This window comes from Nicotiana sylvestris, chromosome 2 (assembly GCF_000393655.2).
Source record: "Nicotiana sylvestris chromosome 2, ASM39365v2, whole genome shotgun sequence".
Taxonomy (NCBI): Eukaryota; Viridiplantae; Streptophyta; class Magnoliopsida; order Solanales; family Solanaceae; genus Nicotiana; species Nicotiana sylvestris.
Genome location: NC_091058.1, coordinates 63,984,671 through 64,003,960, shown reverse-complemented (window position 1 = coordinate 64,003,960; position 19,290 = coordinate 63,984,671). Strand labels below are relative to the sequence as shown.

Below are 19,290 nucleotides of genomic sequence, written 5' to 3'. Positions count from 1 at the left end.
TCTTCGCGAACGCGGAAGATCCCTCGGGTTTGCGAAGCAGAACTTGCCTTGGCCCAGAATTTCTTCATCGTGAACGCGATGACCCTGTCACAAACGCGAAGATTACTTAGATCAACACTATGCGAACGCGATACCAACATGGCGAACGCGTAGGCATAAGGGCCTGGGGATCCAGCTGGCCATTCCTACTACGCAGACGCGGGACCTACATCGCGAACGCATAGGCTAACCTTCCTAGTGCTTCGCGAACGCGGGACCTCCTTCGCGAACGCGGGACCTCCTTCGCGAACGCGAAGTATAAAAACTCGCCTGCCACAAAGTCCTCTTTACGAACGCGAGTCTCCTCTTGCAAACGCGATGAAGGAATTGTCTGCAACAAAACACCAGAAAATCTGCCAACTCTCAAAGTTCAAAAAAATCCGTTAAACACCCGAAACTCACCCTGAGACCTCGGGGACCTCAACCAAACATACCAACTAATTCTAAAACACCATATAAACTTATTCGAGCCCTCAAATCATATCAAACAATGCTAAATTCACGAATCACCCTCCAATTCAAACTTAAAGAACTTGAAATTTTAAATTTCCACAACCGATGTCGAAACCTATCAAACCACGTCCGAATGATCTCAAATTTTGCACCCAAGTTATAATCAATATTATGGACCTACTCCAACTTTCAGAATCAAAATACGACCCCGATATCAAAAATTCCACTATGAATCCAAAACTCCAAAAATTCGACTTTCGCCATATCAAGCTTAAATAAGCTACGGACCTTCAAAACACAATCCGAACATGGCCCTAAGCCCAAATCACCAAACGGAGCTAAAAAAAATTGATGTAACTCCATTCCGAAGTCGTCTTCATATAGTTCTAAGCACAATCCAAAGCCTAAGTCTTAAGCCTCCATTTAGAGACTAAGTGTCCCAAAACACTCCACAAACCAGAACGAACCCCCCCCCCCCAAAAAAAATCACAACAGTAGAAATAGATATGAGGGAAGCAGTTAATAGAGGATCGGGGCTATAACTCTCAAAAGGACCGGCCGGGTCATTACAGAACTGAATTAGCAAAAATCAAAGAAACCGAACTAATTTTTGTTCGGTTATTGGTGCACCGAATCAAAAATCGAAATCGAACAAACCGAACCAAACTTCATGAAAACTGAACCAAACCGACCGAGTTAGTTAGTGATGTGGCAGAGCTAGTTAGAATAAACAGTGTTAGTTACAGTCAGTTAGAATTAGTTGTAGGCACTCGGTAGTTACATAAATTAGTGATCCATTCTATAAATACATTTTAATTCATATAATGATATTCATTCAGATAAACAATAATCATTCTCTCTTCTCTTTCTAAATTCTCTGAGCTATTTCTCAACAATCTGCCCTGGCTTAGCTTCTACCATCTTCGAGCCTTAGCTCCTAGATTTCTTTGATGATACATTCTTCAAATTACATCATTTGGTATTAGAGAATGTTGCTTCTCGGAATTAACATGGGTAGGGGTAAGAATCAACACAAACCCATTGATAGCACGGAGGGAAAATTCTCTGAAATTCAAGATCAATTACAGAAATTGATAGAGGGCTTGACTAGTATGAATGTTCGGAATGTGCAAGAAGATAAGGAGTTGTTCGAAATTAAAGAGGAAATTAGAGTTATCAAACAACATGACAAGGGAATGGCGTCTTTATTTGATAGGGAATCTGTAGGTCCTATTTGAGTGGGCAGTTCCAAGGAAGATAAAACTAGTTCTGCTCCAACTGGTAATAGCTTCCTCACTCGATATTCTAAACTTGATTTTCCTTATTTTTCTAGATATGATTTAAAATCTTGGTTGTATAAGGTGGGTCATATTTTTTCTACGGAGGAAATTGCATTTGAGGAAAAGGTGAAGGTCGCTTGTATTCATTTTGATGGTGATGCAATTGTTTGGCATAGGTCATTTATGAGGTCTAGAAATACTGATACATTCCCAACTTGGACTGAATATATTCCGGCTTTTCATGATAGTTTGGGGGATGGGTTTGGGAACCCAATGGAAGCTATCAAAAATTTAAGACAAGTTGGCAGTGTAAAGTGTGAAGGATTAATTTAATAGGTTGTTAAACAAAGTTAACCTTTCGAATGAAAATGCTATCAGCTGTTACTTAGGTGGATTGAAACCATAACATAACAAATTTATTAGAATTCAATATCCTAGAACACTAATGCAGGCATACAAAATTGCTAGATTACAAGAAGGTGTCTTTGAAGCTCATGCACTATTGGGGCCTTAAACTTGCTTTTAAATACCAAAATCCAATATTACCCACTACTTCTGTATTTAAACCATAGATTTCACACAAATTTATTACCCACTACTTCTGTATCTAAACCATAGATTTCACACAAATCTACTTTTCCAAATTCCACATTCAACAAAACTTTTGAATCAAATGCCCAGAAAACCAATAAAACTAATGCCACACAGCTGGTAGAAGGTTGACCGCAGCAGAAATAGATGAACAGAGGTCTAAAAGTTTATGTTTTATGTGATGAAAAATATATAGTTGGGCATAATTTTAGGACAAAAGGGCATATTTTCATGGTATAATTGATTGAAGAAGAATTCATAAATAAAGTAGATTTGGATGAAGTGACACATGATGTCATGGAGGAAGTATATGAATTCATGACAGTATCGCTACAGGTTTTCACTGAGGTAACTGGTTATCTGACCATCAAAGTGACTGCTACCATGAGAAAAGACTTCTTCAAGTTTTAATTGACACTAGAAGAACACACTATTTTATTGATCAAGAAGTAGCCAAGAGGTTAGGATGTAAAGCTAGTCCTATAGTAGAGCAATATATCAATGTAGCTGATGGAAGAAATGTTCAAACAACATCTGTGTGTAAGAATATGTCGTGGCTTTTACGAAGAACTACCTTCTCTTCAAATTTTCTACTCTTACCTTTAGGAAATATTGATATAGTTTTAGGGGTTCAGTGGTTAAACACCTTGGGCAGACTTTTATTTGATTTCAATAACAAAACTATTGAGTTTGTCTATCAAGGAAGGAAGCATGTGCTAAGAGGGGCCAGCAATCAACTTAAGTCAGCTAAAGCAAATTCAATAGTCAAGAAGTGTGGAGAAGATAGTTTTTCATGACGACAGTAACAAATAATACAGAGGAGACAGTAACCACAGATGTCATAACATACAAGTTCTACAAGGTACTGAAATCTCTCCAGCTTTAATTGTGTTGTTGGAACAATATTCCATCCTATTTGAAATTCCTACATCTTTACCTCCCCTCAGAGGTTCCTTTGATAATAGGATTCCTCTTATTGAGTCTACAAACCTAGTGAACAAGAGTCCCTATAGATATTCTGGTATTAAGAAAGTTATCATTGAGAAACTGGTTCAAGAAATGATTGAGCAAGCAGTCATACAACACTCTACCAGTCCTTATGCCTCTCGTGTTTTTTTGGTTGGTAAAAAAGATGGAAGTTGGAGATTATGTGTTGACTATAGGGAGCTTAACCAGTTGACAATTAAATATAAGTTCTCTATCCCTATAATAGAAGATTTTCTTGATGAGCTAGGAGGAGCAAGAATATTTTTAAAGATATATTTAAGAGCTGGTTACCACTAATTGAGAATGGCAAATAAACCCATAAAATAACTTTCAAAATACATGAAGGTCACTATGAATTTTTAGTTATGCCCTTTGGCTTAACTAATGCACCATCTTCATTTCAAAGCTTAATGAACTTAGTTTTCAAACCATTACTAAGGAAGTCAGTGCTTGTTAATTTTTTTATGACATCTTAATCTATAGCAAGAGTATGATTGTCCATCTTGAACATGTTAAAGTTGTGTTTCAATTGATGAAAAGGTATCGGTTGTATGCCAAACTTTCTAAATGTGCTTTTGGAGTATCTAAGGTCAAGTATTTAGGCCGCTTTATCAGTAAGGAATGGGTGTCTACAGATCCAAGAAAAATTACAGCTGTGCAACAGTGCCTAATTCCTAATAACATCAAGCAGCTGAGAAGGTTCCTTGTCCTAGCTAGGTACTATAGGAGATTTATAAAGGGGTTTGGTCCCATTTGCAAACCATTACATGAGATGATTAAGAACGATGGTTTTTTATGGATAGAGGGATCCACAATAGCATTTTACAGACTCAAACAAGCCTTAACTTATGCTCTTGTTTTTTGCCATGCTTGATTACTCCAAGCCATTCATAGTAGAGATTGATGCTAGTGGAAAGGCCATTGGAGATGTTTTGATGCAGCAAGGTCACACTATAACTTACATTAGCAGATCTTTATCCCCTAGGCATCAGGCTATGTTTGTTTATGACGGGAAGCTCTTAGCTCTCATCTTTTCTATTACTAAATGGTCATACTATTTACTCGGAAGGAAAAAGATTTATTGTCAAGACATATCAGAAGGCTTTAAAATTTAAAGTAACTTTTAGACCAACATATATACACGGATTTTCAGGTGGCTGGGATTTCTAAACTTATGGCCTTTGATTTCTCTATTGAATATAAGAAAAGAGTTGAAAACAAAGTTGTTGATGCTTTGTCTAGGAAACTTGAGGCTAAACAGTTGGCCATATTAATATTAAGACCAAATGATTCATTACTTACACAGATACAAAATACTTGATCTAATGATCCATACTTGCATAAGGTGATTTCTAAGTTGCAGATACAGCAATTTAAGTCATTCACTTAACTTAATAACCAATTAAGGTGGAAGGGCAGATTGGTAGTAGGACATGATCCACAACCGACGAGAACTATAATTGAGTTGTGGCATTCAACCACCCAATGTGGACATTCTAGAATGAAGCAACTATCAAAAGGTTTGAATCACTATTCCATTAGAAAACCCTCATTGCAGACACTAGAGAATCCATCAACAAATGTGATATTTGACAACGACATTAATATAATGCAACTGCATATCCTAGTCTACTACAACCATTACTAATTCTAGATAGTGTATGGACTGATATTTGCCTTGATTTTATTGAGGGTTTACCAAAGTATAATAGAAATGAGGTGATATTGGTAGTGGTTGATAGACGGAGTAAGTATGGGCATTTCATGAGTTTATCTCACCCTTACACTTCTCAAAAGATAGCATAATGCTTTCTTGATAATATTTTTAAATTGCACAGCATGCCTGTCACTATGATAGTGATAGGGATCATGTGTTTCTCAGCAATTTTTGACAAAAACTATTTTTATTGCAAGGAGTCCAGTTGCAAAGATCAACATCCTCATCCCCAAACGGATGGGCAGACTTAGGTCTTAAACAGAATGCTGGAAACTTACTTAAGATGTTTTTGTTCTGATAGTCCAAAGGATTGGTCTTCATACTTACCTCTTCTTTAATAGTGGTACAATACCACCTACCACTCCAATATAAAATGCACTTTATATGATGTTATCTATGGTCAGAAGCCTCCTATACATCTCCCTTACTTAGCTGGTGAGACTGGTACTGAAATGGTGGATAGATCACTAGCAGCTAGAGAAGCTATTCTACAGCTTTTGAAATGGCATTTGTCCAGAGATCAACTGAACTGATAGAAATTTTGAGGTTGGTAATTGGGTATATTTGAAGTTATAACCTTATAGACAAGTCTTTGTGGCCAGCACACCCTTCAACAAGCTAGCTGCAAAGTATTTTGGCCCTTTTCCTATTGAAGCTAAGGTGGGAGCAATTGTCTATAGACTACTACTAGCTGATGCCTTGCTTCATCACACCTTCGATATCTCTCAACTTAAAAGGTGTTTAGAAGTCTCACATGTTATAAATCATCCTACTGTCCTCCATCTGTCTAGAATTGTCCTTTACCTGAAGTTTTTCTTGATAGAACATTGGTTAAGAGGGGAAATAAAGTTGTATGTCAAATTCTTGTCAAGTAGACTGGCATTGAAGCTTCTCAGGCCACCTAGGAATATCTTTTTGATTTGCAACACAAATTTCCCTCGTTTCACTCTTGAGGACAAGAGTGCTTTTTTGCAAGGGTATTGTTGCAAGATATAGAAGACGAGCTGAGTTGGCAGCTGATGTGGCAGAGTTAGTTACAAGCAGAGTTGATGTGGCAAAGTTAGTTAGAACAAATCAATGTTAGTTACACAGTTAGTTAGAATTAGTTGGAGGCACTCGGTAGTTACATAATTCAGTGATCCATTCTATAAATAAATTGTAATTCATAGAGTGATATTCATTCACATAAATAAATCATTCTCTCTTCTCTTTCAAAATTCTCTTGAGCTATTTTCTCGACAATCTGCCCTAGCTTAGCTTCCCATCTTCGAGCCTTAGCTCCTAGATTTCTTTGAGGATTCATTCTTCAAATTGCATCAAGTTGTCAATTCAATAACTAAGAACTTTAATTGTTAATATTTTCCATGATGTATGATGTAACTGTTAGAACTAAGCGAGAATGGTTGCGGTGATGAATAATCTTTTTATTAGACCAAACAAATAGAGGAACCGCTATTCCTCACTGCGGTATTTACTCTTGAAATACAGGGTAAGCCAACCAGTAGAAAGAACATGCGCAGCGGAAGCAAGCATAAAACCATGTATCAAATACATGTAAACTAGACAATGCAACAATAATGACATTTGAAGCACTAACCTCTTGAAATAGTTGCACAAATCTTCCCGGCAGCAAGAATCTATGGCTGCAGTCTTCTGCTATTTGCCTAGTAAAACATTGGACGATTTTGCTTTTGGGTGGGCAAGAACAATGTCACTCTAAAAAGTCAGTTATTGGGTGAAATTAGTCTTCCTTTAATAGAGTTATTTTGGCCGAAAATCCTCCTCCAAAAACGTGTAGGATTCTCCTTCTACAAGTAGAATCCTACTCCCACTCTATTAGATGACTTTTTCTCCCAAGTCACTTTTTACCCAAGTCCTGTCCAAGTTTTTACTAGGTATAACATGGACTACAGAAATAATAAGAGGCTACCAACTATAGTATTAATTCAAAATTAGCATGAATTAATTCTTACTATAATTAATTGCAATTTATTCCACTAAAAAACTGCAATTGAACTCCTCAATATGAATTTCGAAAATTCAATAACACTTATTTTAACTCCCCATGTTAAGATCTCAAATATCAGTTAATTAAATTAAATCACTGAAAATTAATTAATCAACTAATTAAATCCTTTACAATTCCGCTTAAAATATTTCATGTTACGGATACAAAATTCATCGGCCGGGTTTTCACATGAAAACTTATAAGCCTACATAAAGGGATATCATCAAATTCAAAAACGAATCACGGATTCTATCAACTAATTATTTCTCACAAATGTTATTCGTCATTGTCCAATCTATTAGGCATACACTAACTCTAAATAGAGTCGTACCTTTTGATAAATCAAAACAATAAACAAATTACATTGATCATAAATATTATATCAAGATTAGGAGTATAAGCTCATTTAATGAATTAGAGAAAATATTTTATATATTCAGTACAAAAACATATTTTCTCTACTTGGTCCGTTCAATATACACTGAGTATACTAGCACAAGAAGTTGGAGTAAAACTACTCCCATAATCAAGACAAATTATACTATAATCTTGTGCTACAATTATCAAGATATTTTGTCCAACAATATATTTGATTGTGAACATAGTTTATTAATTATGAGAATCAACAATTTAATCTTCTGCGTATGAGCTAAGACTTCATACACTAAATTGTCTACTACATACTTAAAAGGACACACATGTAACAAATGATCTATTTAAAGTAGTACCTTATTGAATTGAATAAATTAAATAAATAATTGTTCCATAAAGAATAAAATATAATATTATGTCTAAACTGTATGGTTAATAGTATACCCCAACAATCTCCCACTTAGGCACATAACCATGGGTCTACTACTCTAATACCCATTCCTTCTACATACTTGTCAAAAATCTTCTGTGTTTGTGATGACCCAAAAGGTCATCACTTGTGTTGCAAGTTAATTCAGTGTTCTGAGGCCTAAAAACCTCCCTTTTACCTCACCTTGATTTGCGTGCGTGGTTCGGACCTATATCCGGAAAGCCTTCTATGTGAAAATATGAGAAATAGAAATTTCTAGAGTTAAAAATTTGATTATAGTTGACTTTGGTCAATAATTTGATAAAACGGACCCGGATCCGTATTTCGATGATCCTGGGAGGTCCATAATAAAAAATGGGACTTGGGCGTATGCCCGAAAATGAATTCCAAGGTCCCAAGCCTTAGAAATCAATTTTTGAAAAAAATTGTTTTACTGAATTATCTAAGAAATAAAGAAAAGAATTAATGTTTGAAACCATTGTTATCGGGCCCGTATTATGGTTCCGAAATTCGGTACAAACTTGTTATAGTATTTCAAAGATAACTATGAAGTTTGGTGTAAAACGGAGTTATTTGACGTGAGTTGGACTTCCAGTTGAAGAGTTATGAACTTTGAGAGTTCTTGATGAAAATGTTGAGTTTTGAGGTTTAATTCATGATTTTACATGTTATTTTGATGATGTGATCTCACGAGTAGGTCCATATGATGTCTTTGAGTTAGTATGCACACTTGGCTTGGAGTTCCAAGGACTCGGGTGAGTTTCGGGTAGGTTCCGGGATGTCTTAGGCTTAAAAGTATAGTTGTTGCAGGTTCAGAGAAGTGGAAGGCCTCTGAACAAACCAATCCGGTCCGCACAAAATGGAATGCTGCCGCGGAGGGGCCTGTGCAGACGCACTAGATTTTGTGCGGACCGCGGTGGGGGCTTTGCGGCCGCACTGGATTTTGTGCGGTCCGCGGTGAAGAAATATTTCACTGGTCCAATTTTGGAAGCCTATATCTTTTGATCCAAAGAATTTTGAGATGATTAAAAAACGGAAATTGTAGCCTTTCGTGTATAGTTTCTAGAAAGGTAAAGTAATCACAATTAGGACATCAGTAGAGAAAGTTATGGCCAAAATACTTAAGTATATCACTGCAGTCCACACGGGAGCTGTGCGGCCGCACTCGATTTTGTGCGGTCCGCACAGGGGGTCTGAGAGGGGTATATTAAGACGGGATTTTCAGCTATTTTTCGTTTTTCAAAATCCCAAAACATAAAAGGCGATTTTTCAAATAACATTTCTTCTCCAAAACATTGGTAAGTGATTTCTAACTCGTTTTCTTCAATCGTTAACATCTTTTCACATGATTTCAACTCAAAATCAATGATTTTCATGGGGGAAATTGGGTGTTTTGGGTAGAACCTAGGTTTTTCAAAACAATTGGGGATTTGGACCTCGATTTGAGTTTCGATTTCAAAAAAATCATATATTTGGGTTCGTGGGGGAATGGGTAATCGGGTTTTGGTTCGAACCTCGGGTTTTGACCATTTGGGTTCGGGGGCAATTTTTGAATTTTGGGTAAAACTTTAGAAAACTCATTTTGCATGCATTGGGGTTGATTCATTTAGCTTTTATTGATGTAATTAAGTAACTTGTGACTAGATACGAGCGAATTGGTGGTGGAATCAAGGGGTAAAGCTATAATTGAAACGTGAATTGTGTGTGTGGCATCGAGGTAAGTGTTTGGTCTAACCTTAGCTTGAGGGATTAGGAGTTGTGTCTTATTTGCTACATGTTAATTGTGGAGTACGACGTATAGGCATGGTGACGAGTATCTATACGTTGGTGTCAAGCATGCCCGTGAGTCGTGTATTATAATTGTTATGACTCTGTTGTGTTTTATTGCGCTTCATATGTTATTATCACCATTATTCCCTTTCCGGGATGTTTGTTTGATATTAATGATCCCTTGTCGGGATTTTTGTTTTGATATTATGGTTTCCTTGCCGGGATGTTGTTGAAATATTATTGTTTCCTTGCTGGGAAGTTGTTATATTGCTCTTGTTCCCTTGCTGGGATTCCTTGTGATTATCGTTGGCTTGTAAATGGGAGCGGGTGGTACGCCTACCACAAGATAAATAAAATGAGAGTGGGTGGCACGCCTACCATGAGATAAATTAAATAGGAGAGGGTGGTACACCTACCACGAGATAAATGAAATGGGAGCGGGTGGCAAGCCTGCCACGAGATAAATGAAATTGGAGCGGGTGGTATGCCTACCATGAGATAAATGAAATGAGAGCGGGTGGCACGCCTGCCACGAGATAAATGAATGGGAGTGGGTGGCACGCTGTCGCGCCCCCTTTTTCTCGCAAAATCGGGTTTATGACATTCGAGAGGACAACGCGTTCCCTTTTGGGAATTGGGTTTGGATTGAAGAGTCGCCACCTAATGATTAAAGTGCATTAGGACACTAAGAAAGATTTTGATTTAGAAAACCAGAGATTGGGTAAGGGCTAGAAATTATCTCGAGAGGAAGGTGTTAGGCACCCCTCGAGATCCACTAGTGTGGTTCCCGGTCATGCTACAATTGTGACTTTAAGTGCGAACAACAAATAGACACGTAAGGGTTTCCAATACAAAGAGGTTTTTCACGTAATGGTTGCAAGTAGTTGAAGTTGAGAGAAAATAGAGAAAAGTTGAAGTTGAAGTAGTTAAAAGAGTTCTGAAAATAAAGCAAACAAGTAAGAAAAAGGAGGGGGTCCTAGGTTTACAAATAATATGAATCACATCAATACAATACCCGGTAATCACTCCTCAGAAGAGGGGTTATACGTGGTATTAGCGCACCGGTCATCATATCCATATCAACCCTTTCCCACCCCGTTAAGGTATTAAAGTGCGGAATGGTTTCGTTACTTATTGCATGCTATTACCTGCCCTAATCCTATCAGTCCCAGAGGCATTTGGGACTACTATTCCTAAAGGGAAGGGAGATTTGGGCTTTTGGGTTTAAAAGGACAAAATCTAAGGCGACAATCAAAAACACGTAGAGCAGTTATGGGGAAACATATAACAGTTAAAGGCTCAAACAGGCCTCCTCAACTTAAATACAAATTGTTTAGCATGTCTTGCACGTACTGATTATGGTCTAATTAAACAAAAAAGGGTGAGGCAGACTGATTTATTACATACTTCAAATAAGAAATCCGAATCAGACCTGCCTGCTGGTTGTAATTAACGAAGTCTAATTTAGCTAGCTAATTTACCTTATGGCTTGCTTAGGTGAAACCTATAGGCATGATATCTATTAATGCAGAAGTATACTGATTCTAGAGAAGAGGACTTATTAGTTACAAAAAACATAAGTTCTGCAAATATTAAGCAATGATACTACTGATTTTTAGACTTATAAGCGAGATAGACGATTCAGATTTGGTTGATTACTCCTATAGTCATGCTTTCTAGGCATTATTGATTTTAAAGGTTTATAGAAGTGCAGAAGTCCTATAGGCATGGTATGTTGATTGTTATTTAAACCTATAAACCGTTTTCCTAGTAATAGATGCATATGCAGAATTCAAGAAGTACTATAGGCATGTTATCTATATGATATGCAGCATTTGGGAATGCAGAACCTATAGACATGTTTTCTATATAAAATGCAGATCCTATAGACATGGTTTCTACATGAAAATGCAGATCCTGTTGACACGGTTTCTACGTGAAAATGCAGATCCTATAGACATAGAATCTATATGAAGTGCAAAAACCTATAGACATGATTTCTATGAAATGCAGAAGTGCAGAAACCTATAGATATGGTTTCTACATATGAAATGCAGAAGCGACAGCTGTAAGCAGGATACGAGTGCGGAAATATAACAACTCCCTATGAACATGATATCTACCCCTTTGCATGCATGATTGACCCTCCCATTTTCACTAAAACCCCCATAAGTTATTACAAATTATTACAGCCCGAGAAAATGAATAAAAATTACATCAGAAACTTAAAATTCCAACCAAGAAGAGCCTGATTCAGACTTCTGTCTGAGGCATGAAGTAAACTAACTCCGAAGATCAAATTTCCAAAGTCTTTCTCTTATTTGGGATGTGTCAGAGTTCCCTAAGAGTCTCAAGTGGACTCCGGGCAGTGTTTACACCCAAATATATTGCAAAATTGAGTTATAGTGCAGTGTGGAAGGGCCATCCCTCGAATGTCCAAGTTCAAAGGGAACTCAAGGTCCCAAAGCAAGGCTCATAGGAGGGGGGCAGAACTGAATCTAAGAGAGAGTGTACGTGTAGAGAGGGGATTCTAGGGGAAAGCCAAGACAAGCTAGTGGTCATACCTAGCAATTGGAGTGCCAGCACACCCCAACTAGCCTATTAGCCACATTGTTTGGGAGTTAGGATCCCCTAAGGGATCAAGTCCAGACATGAGCAACAACTTGGATGTTGCCATGTTCTGAACTTCAACTCAAACACATAGAAGGGGACAGGGGTGCAGGGATTCACAGTAGAAACATATGCTAATTAACACTAAACATAGGCAGTAAAGCAGACAAGGGTGTAGAAGCTGTAAAATAAACACATTGGGATGAGGCAGAAAATTAAACTAGAACATACCAATTTCAGGGAAACAAGAAAAGAAAGCAGTAGTCTTGTGAAGCCAAAGTGCAAGCAAATAGTCAGAATGCTATGATTAGAGAACTATGATACTTGAGTAGTATAAAAGTGTTAAATTGAGAGTGTGTTGGTGAGAAAGGAGTCGTGACCCTTTTATAGTGTAGAAGACAAGCAGAATAAGGTAGGAGAATAGTTTTAAAATCAATTACAAAAGTTCCCCTTTAATTGAGGGATTCTAATTTCAAACGGGTAAAATAATTAAGGAAAAGGATTGATCAAAACCTTTTCCAAAGCAGTACAAGAAGGGTAAATACACAGAGATTTATTTAAGGCAAAAGTATGGTAGTACACGGTTTGTGCAAACAAGGAAAGGAAATCAATTAACAGCCAGTAAATCACAAAGTCTGAATTTTGGTATGAATGAATCCAGTCAGAAAAGGTGAAGAAAGGTTTTACTTAAGGAAGATCAGTAACAATCAATCAAACCTAAAAAAGGATTCTGAATCAATCATAAGTTAGAAAACCTTTTCGGAAGAAAGAATTCATCACACATATAAAAACATACAGCCATGCTTAAGCACGAAGAGCTGTCATGCTAATCAGTAGAAGAGTCTAGCATAGAAGAGAAAGTTCAGAGTCGTAAACAAAGAAATTCAAACTTAGTTCACAGACTCAGGATGAGTCTAAGAGAGTCAAAGGTTCCAAAATAGAACCCTAGTCCAAACACAAGATCAAAACTCGCCAAAACCCCCAAATTCTAGGGTTTCCCAACTCGAATTAGACACAAAGACGAGAAGGCAAATAATTGAAATAGGCTTAGAGGTCTCTTTCTGTAATGACCCGACCGGTCGTTTTGAGATTTTGCACTTTGATCGCTAGTTCTCGGGCATGACTTGCCATGTGTGGTGTATTATGACTTATGTAAATCGTTGGTGTTGGGTTTCAGGTTAATCAGAATGAATTTGGATGAACAGTTCTTAGTTGAAGCTTGAAATTTGAAAGGTTTGACCAAGATTTGACTTGTTTGTATTTGATCTTGGATTTGAATTTTTATGGTTTGGTTAGATACGTTAGGTGATTTGGGACTTAAGAGCATGATCGGAATGCATTTTGGAGGTCCGTGGAAGGTTTAAGCTTGAATTGGCGAAATGGAGATTTCGGCGTTTTTCAATTAATAGGTGAGATTTTGATATAGAGGTCGGAATGAAATTCCGAAAGTTGCAATAGCTCCATTATGTCATTAATGACTTGTGTGCAAAATTTGAAGTCATTCTGGATTCATTTTATACGTTTCGGCACGCGCTTTGTAAAAGGAAAAAAAGTTTGAAACTCATAAGTTCGAATTGAGGTGTGAATTGTAGTTTCGACGTTGCTTGGCATGATTTGAAACCCTGAGTAAGTTTGAATGATATTTTAGGACTTGTTGATATATTTGGTTGAGGTCCCGAGAGCCTCGGGTGGAGCTTGGATGGTTATTGGAGTTTAACTTGGGCATTTCAAGAATGTTTTGATGTTGTTCTTCAAGAATAAGTGGTATAATATTATGCAAATGAGCTCCAAATTCAGGCTTTATTGAAGCATTAGATCCGTATTGAAATTTCGGAGCCATATCAAAAAGAATCGTCCAATTCGGACATCGTATGAGAAAGTTATGCCCATTTTCATGTCGGGGGAAAATAATTTCCCATCACCAGCGCCCAGGGTAGCGCGGGGCGCCATCCATGGCGCCGGGATTTATTTTGGCTACTGGAACCAGCGCCAGCATGAATTGGAAAAATCTTATAAAATGGGGTTTTTGGCCATTTTTGACAAAAATAGAGTTGGGGGAGCTCGGGTGAGGCGATATTTCGAGAGATTTTCAATGAAAACATCAGGGTAAGTGTTCTTAACTCAATTTTGGTTAGATTACTTGAATCCATCGTTGTTTTAACATTTAATTGGTGATTTTAGTTGGTAAAAATCTTGAAAACCCTCTTGGTTTAATTTGAAGATTTGAGGGTCGAGTTGATGTCGGATTTTGGTAAAATTGGTATGGTTGAACTCGTGGGGAGATAAGGAACTCATTGATGTAAAAATTTCTGAGTTTTGAGAAGTGGGACCGGGGCTCGGGTTTTGCTAATTTCGATATTTTTGGTGCTTTTCGATTGTTTTTGCTTGGGCCTTGTTCTCTTAGCATATTGTGACGTATTCGTTCTGATTTTAAATAGATTCGACGCGGGTGGAGGCCAATTTGAGGGGCAAAGGCATTGCGGGCTAGAGTTTTAGCCAGTTCGAGGTGAGTAATGAATGTAAATGATGTCATGAGGGTTTGAAACCCCAGATTTGCACATCGTAGTGCTATATCAAGGTGAGACACGCGCTTGATGATGAGCGCGGGGTCGTTTACTATTGGGGATTGTGACTTGGTCCATCCCGAGCGATGTTTAACCACGTAATTGATCGAAGCTTATTTGTTATCATCATGGTTTGGACTGATTGTCATATTTGGGCTTCGTGCCAACTATTTGAACCCTTCGGGGAGTTTTTTTATCACTATTTCCTCACTGTTTTGAATTACTACTTGAACTCAGTTGTATCGTTTTTTTACTATTTTACAACTCGGCCACTTTTACTGGATTTTGAAACTAAAATAATATATTAAATGATGTTTTGGGCTGAGAAATAATATTTTACTATTGCCCGAGGGGCTTATATGATTTCCGGACTGAGTACGGCCAAGGGCCAGATGTGACGATACCATGGGATCGGGCTGCGCGCCGCAGCACTGTTATACTGATATTAATATGAGGCCGAGTGCCTAGATTTGATGCCACGGGATGGCTTGATATTGCGCTTGGGCCGTAAGGGGCCCCTCCCGGAGTCTGCACACCCCCAGTGCGTTCCATCGACGATAAATAAATGGATCGGGCTGCACGCCGCAGCGGGTACTATAGGTTACCATTCTATGTGTTGATTTTTTTTCTTTTTATGTTTGTCATTTAACTGCTTATTGGTTGTAGCATTACCATATTTTGTTTTTATTGGTTTATTGCTTTCATAGTACTTGTTTAAACTGCCGTATTATAGATTACTCTGTATTTTTTCGTGATTTCTTATTCTCAGTCATTATTTATGCTTATTACTCAATGAGTCGGAGTACTCACATTACTCTCTGCACCTTGTGTGTAGATTTAGGTATGTTTTGGCTGATCGGAGGCAGAGTCATCAGAGTTTAGTAAGGTAGCTGCCGGCGTTCGCAGCACTGCTTTTCTCTCTCTTCATTTCATTAGTCTGTATTTGTACACTCCAGGGTTTCAGTTGTATTTATACCCTAATAGATGCTCGTGACTTGTGACACCCCGGTTAAAGCTGTGTTGGGTTGTATATCCGCTGCTTATTATCATTAAATCATGTTTAGACTGCTCTTATATTGTTTAACTGTTTTGAAAAGTGAATAGGGTCTAATTGGCTGGCCTTGTCTTCATGAGAGGCGCCATCACGACCGGGTTCGGGGTTAGGGTCGTGACACTTTCAGAGACTCATGAGAAAACAAACAGATACAATAGAGAGTTTGATGCAACAGAGTGAAGAAACTGATTCAAAGCATAGTGAGAGTAGAGGGAACATGTTTAAGAAATACCTTTTAGAAGGGACTTAAACAGGGTTTAGAAGAGAAAAGAGATAGTATAGCATTTAAGAAAAAAGTAGAAGAAACATGTTTAAAGGGAACTCAAACAAAGGTCCAGTAAAAGGCAAACAAAGAACTTAAGAACTCAGTAGGAAATACATACAGTAGGAGAACACAAAATACCAGAAAAGTATATCAACAAGACATATAGGAAAACACAGCAGGATGAACATACGAGCATGGTGTAAAAACACAGTAGAAAGACAAGGCACTGAAGAACATATATAGTAGAAAAAAAACATAAGAAATCAGTAGGATCACATGCGTGACAAATACACACAAAGAAGAAGGAACAGAAAAGTCGGAGAAACATTTTGAACTTTTCAGAAACCCTAAATCGTGGAGAAGTAATTTTTGAAAGAAAAATTGGGGAAAACGTTTAAGAACTCAAGTAGAGCATAGATATAGAACCGATTTAAGAAAATAATCAGAGAAAACCTCGAATATCTAGGATTTCAGAGGAACCCTAAAGCGAGAAAGGCTTGGAAAAGGTCCGATCTGAGTTGGATAAGTCAGATATAGGCTCATAATGCTTGGATACGTCGGAGCAAGGTCGGAGGGGCCATAGAACCTTGAATTGGAGAAGATTTGAACGGACAACATTGAGGTCAGACCTCGAAACTTCAAACACCAAGCGTTTAAGAGCGGAGGGAGGTGAGTATAGGCCATCCATGGCCTTAGAGGCCATAGATTCTAGTGAGATTGAGGTTGAAAATGGTAGAAGACGATTAGGCTTTCAAGAACCTTTGAGAGAGTTTGAGAGAGGGAGGGTATTCAGAGCTGGCTGATAGAAAGAAAATTAGGTAGGGTTAGGGATGTGGGCGGATTAAAAAAGGAAAGGGGAATTCGTGGTCGTTGATCAAAATGATCAACGGCCGAGATTAAAGAGGGAGCCGGGCGGGTTGGATAAACGGGTCAGGGGTCGGGTTAAATAGAAATTGGGTCAGTCCGTTTGGGATTCAAAATTGGGTCAATTAGGGGGATCAATTTGGGCTATAATTGAAATAAAATAGGGCCAGATTTTAAATAGCCCGTTTTCCCCCTTTTATTTTATAAAAATAGTAAAAATGACTTCTAAAAAAAAATTAAAAGTATTGAGTCAATTAATAATATATAAATATTAATTTAAAATATTGGAACCAATTTCATAATTATAAAATGCTATTAATCTTAAAATAGGCTAAAATTGCAATTATATGCAATTTATCTTTTAAAATACCAAGTAAATTTGTAAAAAATGTATAAAACTTACCCTAGCTATATTTTGGTATAAATATGAGAATAAAGTAAGTTATTCACCAAAATAATAATTTTGGGAATAATTATTGGTTTTTGTACTACTAAAATGGGCAATAAATCAATTTAAAAATCTTTTAGAATTTAGGAAAATTATTGAAACACTTAGCCATACTTATATATGCATATATATGCTATTTTGAAAGTATTTTCATGTAAAAATACATAGAGAAAAATTGGGTATCAACACACGCCTGCCACGAGATACAAGAATTGGGATCGGGTTGCACGCCTGCAACAAGATGTGAAAAGAAAGTGAAATCTGCCTTTGTTTTTCCTTATTATTGTTTGTGGTTGATTTTGATTCCTTTATAATTCTCTTGATATTCTGTTTTACCTATTATTCCCCGAAGCATGTTTCCCCCTCCTATCTTTATCTGTTTATTTCTGTATTTCTTTTCCGCTGTATATATATTTGAACTGCACAGGTTTATTTGGTAGTCTGGTCCTAGCCTCGTCACCACTTTGCCGGGGTTAGGCTAGATACTTACCAGTACATGGGGTCGGTTGTGCTGATACTACACTCTGCACTATGTGCAGATCCCGGAGTAGCTTTTGGACCGTATTGTGGAGGCTACCTTCATTCCACGCGGAGATCCAAGGTGGAACTACAGGTGTCCGCAGGCCTTGGCATCTCCCTCTATCCCTTATTCCTATTATATTTTCCTTTTATTCATAAACAGTGTACTATTATTTCTTCAGACTTTGTATGTAGCAATCTTAGACAGTCTGTGACACTATGATACCAGGTTTTGGGTGGTTAAGGCTTAGTTATTTGTAATAGATGCAGTTTTCATAAATCTTATTGTTGTCTTCCGCTTAAATTTAAATTTCTGTTGTTACCACGTTATCGTCTTATATTTGTTAAAAAGAAATAATTGGTTAATGAAGTAATTAGATTAAAGGTTTGGCTTGCCTAGCTCATATTAGTAGGTGCCATCACGACTCCTGAGGGTGGAAAATCCGGGTCGTGACAAGTTGGTATTACAGCTCTAGGTTACAAGGGTCTCACAGTTCACAAACAAGCTTAGTAGAGTCTAAGGGATCGGTACGGAGATGTCTGTATTTATCCCTCAGAGGCTACAGAGTTAGGAACAACTTCACATTTATTCTCTTCTGTCGTACGGTTTGGTTTCTCAATTCTAATTGAACTTCTACTCTGTTCTTTCGCAGATGGCGAGAACATACGCTTTCTCATCCACTGACCAGCAGCCCGAGCCCCCAGCAGCAGCTTCCACGAGGGGCAGAGGGCAAGGCCGAGGCCATGCTAGAGGCTGAGGTAGGGGTAGAGCTCAGCCCCGAGCAGCAGCACCAACGGCGGAGCCTCAGGTTGACTTTGATGATGAGGTTCCGGCCCCAGCAGTTTTGGTGTGCCTCACTCAGGTCCCAGAGGGGTTTATTGCTACCCCAGTTCTTCAAGATGCTCTGGTCCATTTAGTAGGCCTCATGGAGAGTGTCACCCGAGCACGCTTGCTTCCTGTAGCACCAACCGTCTCTCAGGCTGGAGGAGGATCCCAGACTCCTGCTACTCGCACTCTGGAGCAGGTAGCTCCCAAGATTCAGACTCCAGCGGTTCAGCTAGTTGGAGCAGTTCAGCCGGGTATGGTAGCTCAAACCGGCGATGGAGCAGCTATATCCGCCGATGCTTTGTGAAGGTTGGATAGGTTCACCAAGCTCTTCACTACCACTTTTAGCGGTGCATCTACTGAGGATCCCCAGGATTATCTAGACAGCTGTCATGAGGTTCTTAGGAACATGGGGATAGTTGAGACCAATGGGGTCGATTTTACCACTTTTCGCTTGTCTGGATCCGTCAAGACTTGGTGGAGGGATTTCTAT

General features: G+C 38.2%; 1 long non-coding RNA gene across 2 annotated transcripts; it reads left to right on the top strand.

The window, feature by feature from the left end:
* Positions 1 to 1,342: 1,342 nt before the first annotated feature.
* Positions 1,343 to 18,712, top strand: LOC138886507 (uncharacterized). Of its 2 annotated transcripts, XR_011405308.1 has the most exons (4): positions 1,343 to 3,225; positions 15,657 to 15,707; positions 17,992 to 18,065; positions 18,625 to 18,712. It is a non-coding gene; the product is annotated as an uncharacterized lncRNA (long non-coding RNA). The 2 variants fall into 2 exon arrangements; XR_011405307.1 differs by lacking the exon at positions 18,625 to 18,712 and having other exon boundaries at positions 17,992 to 18,262.
* The last annotated feature ends 578 nt before the right edge of the window (positions 18,713 to 19,290 follow it).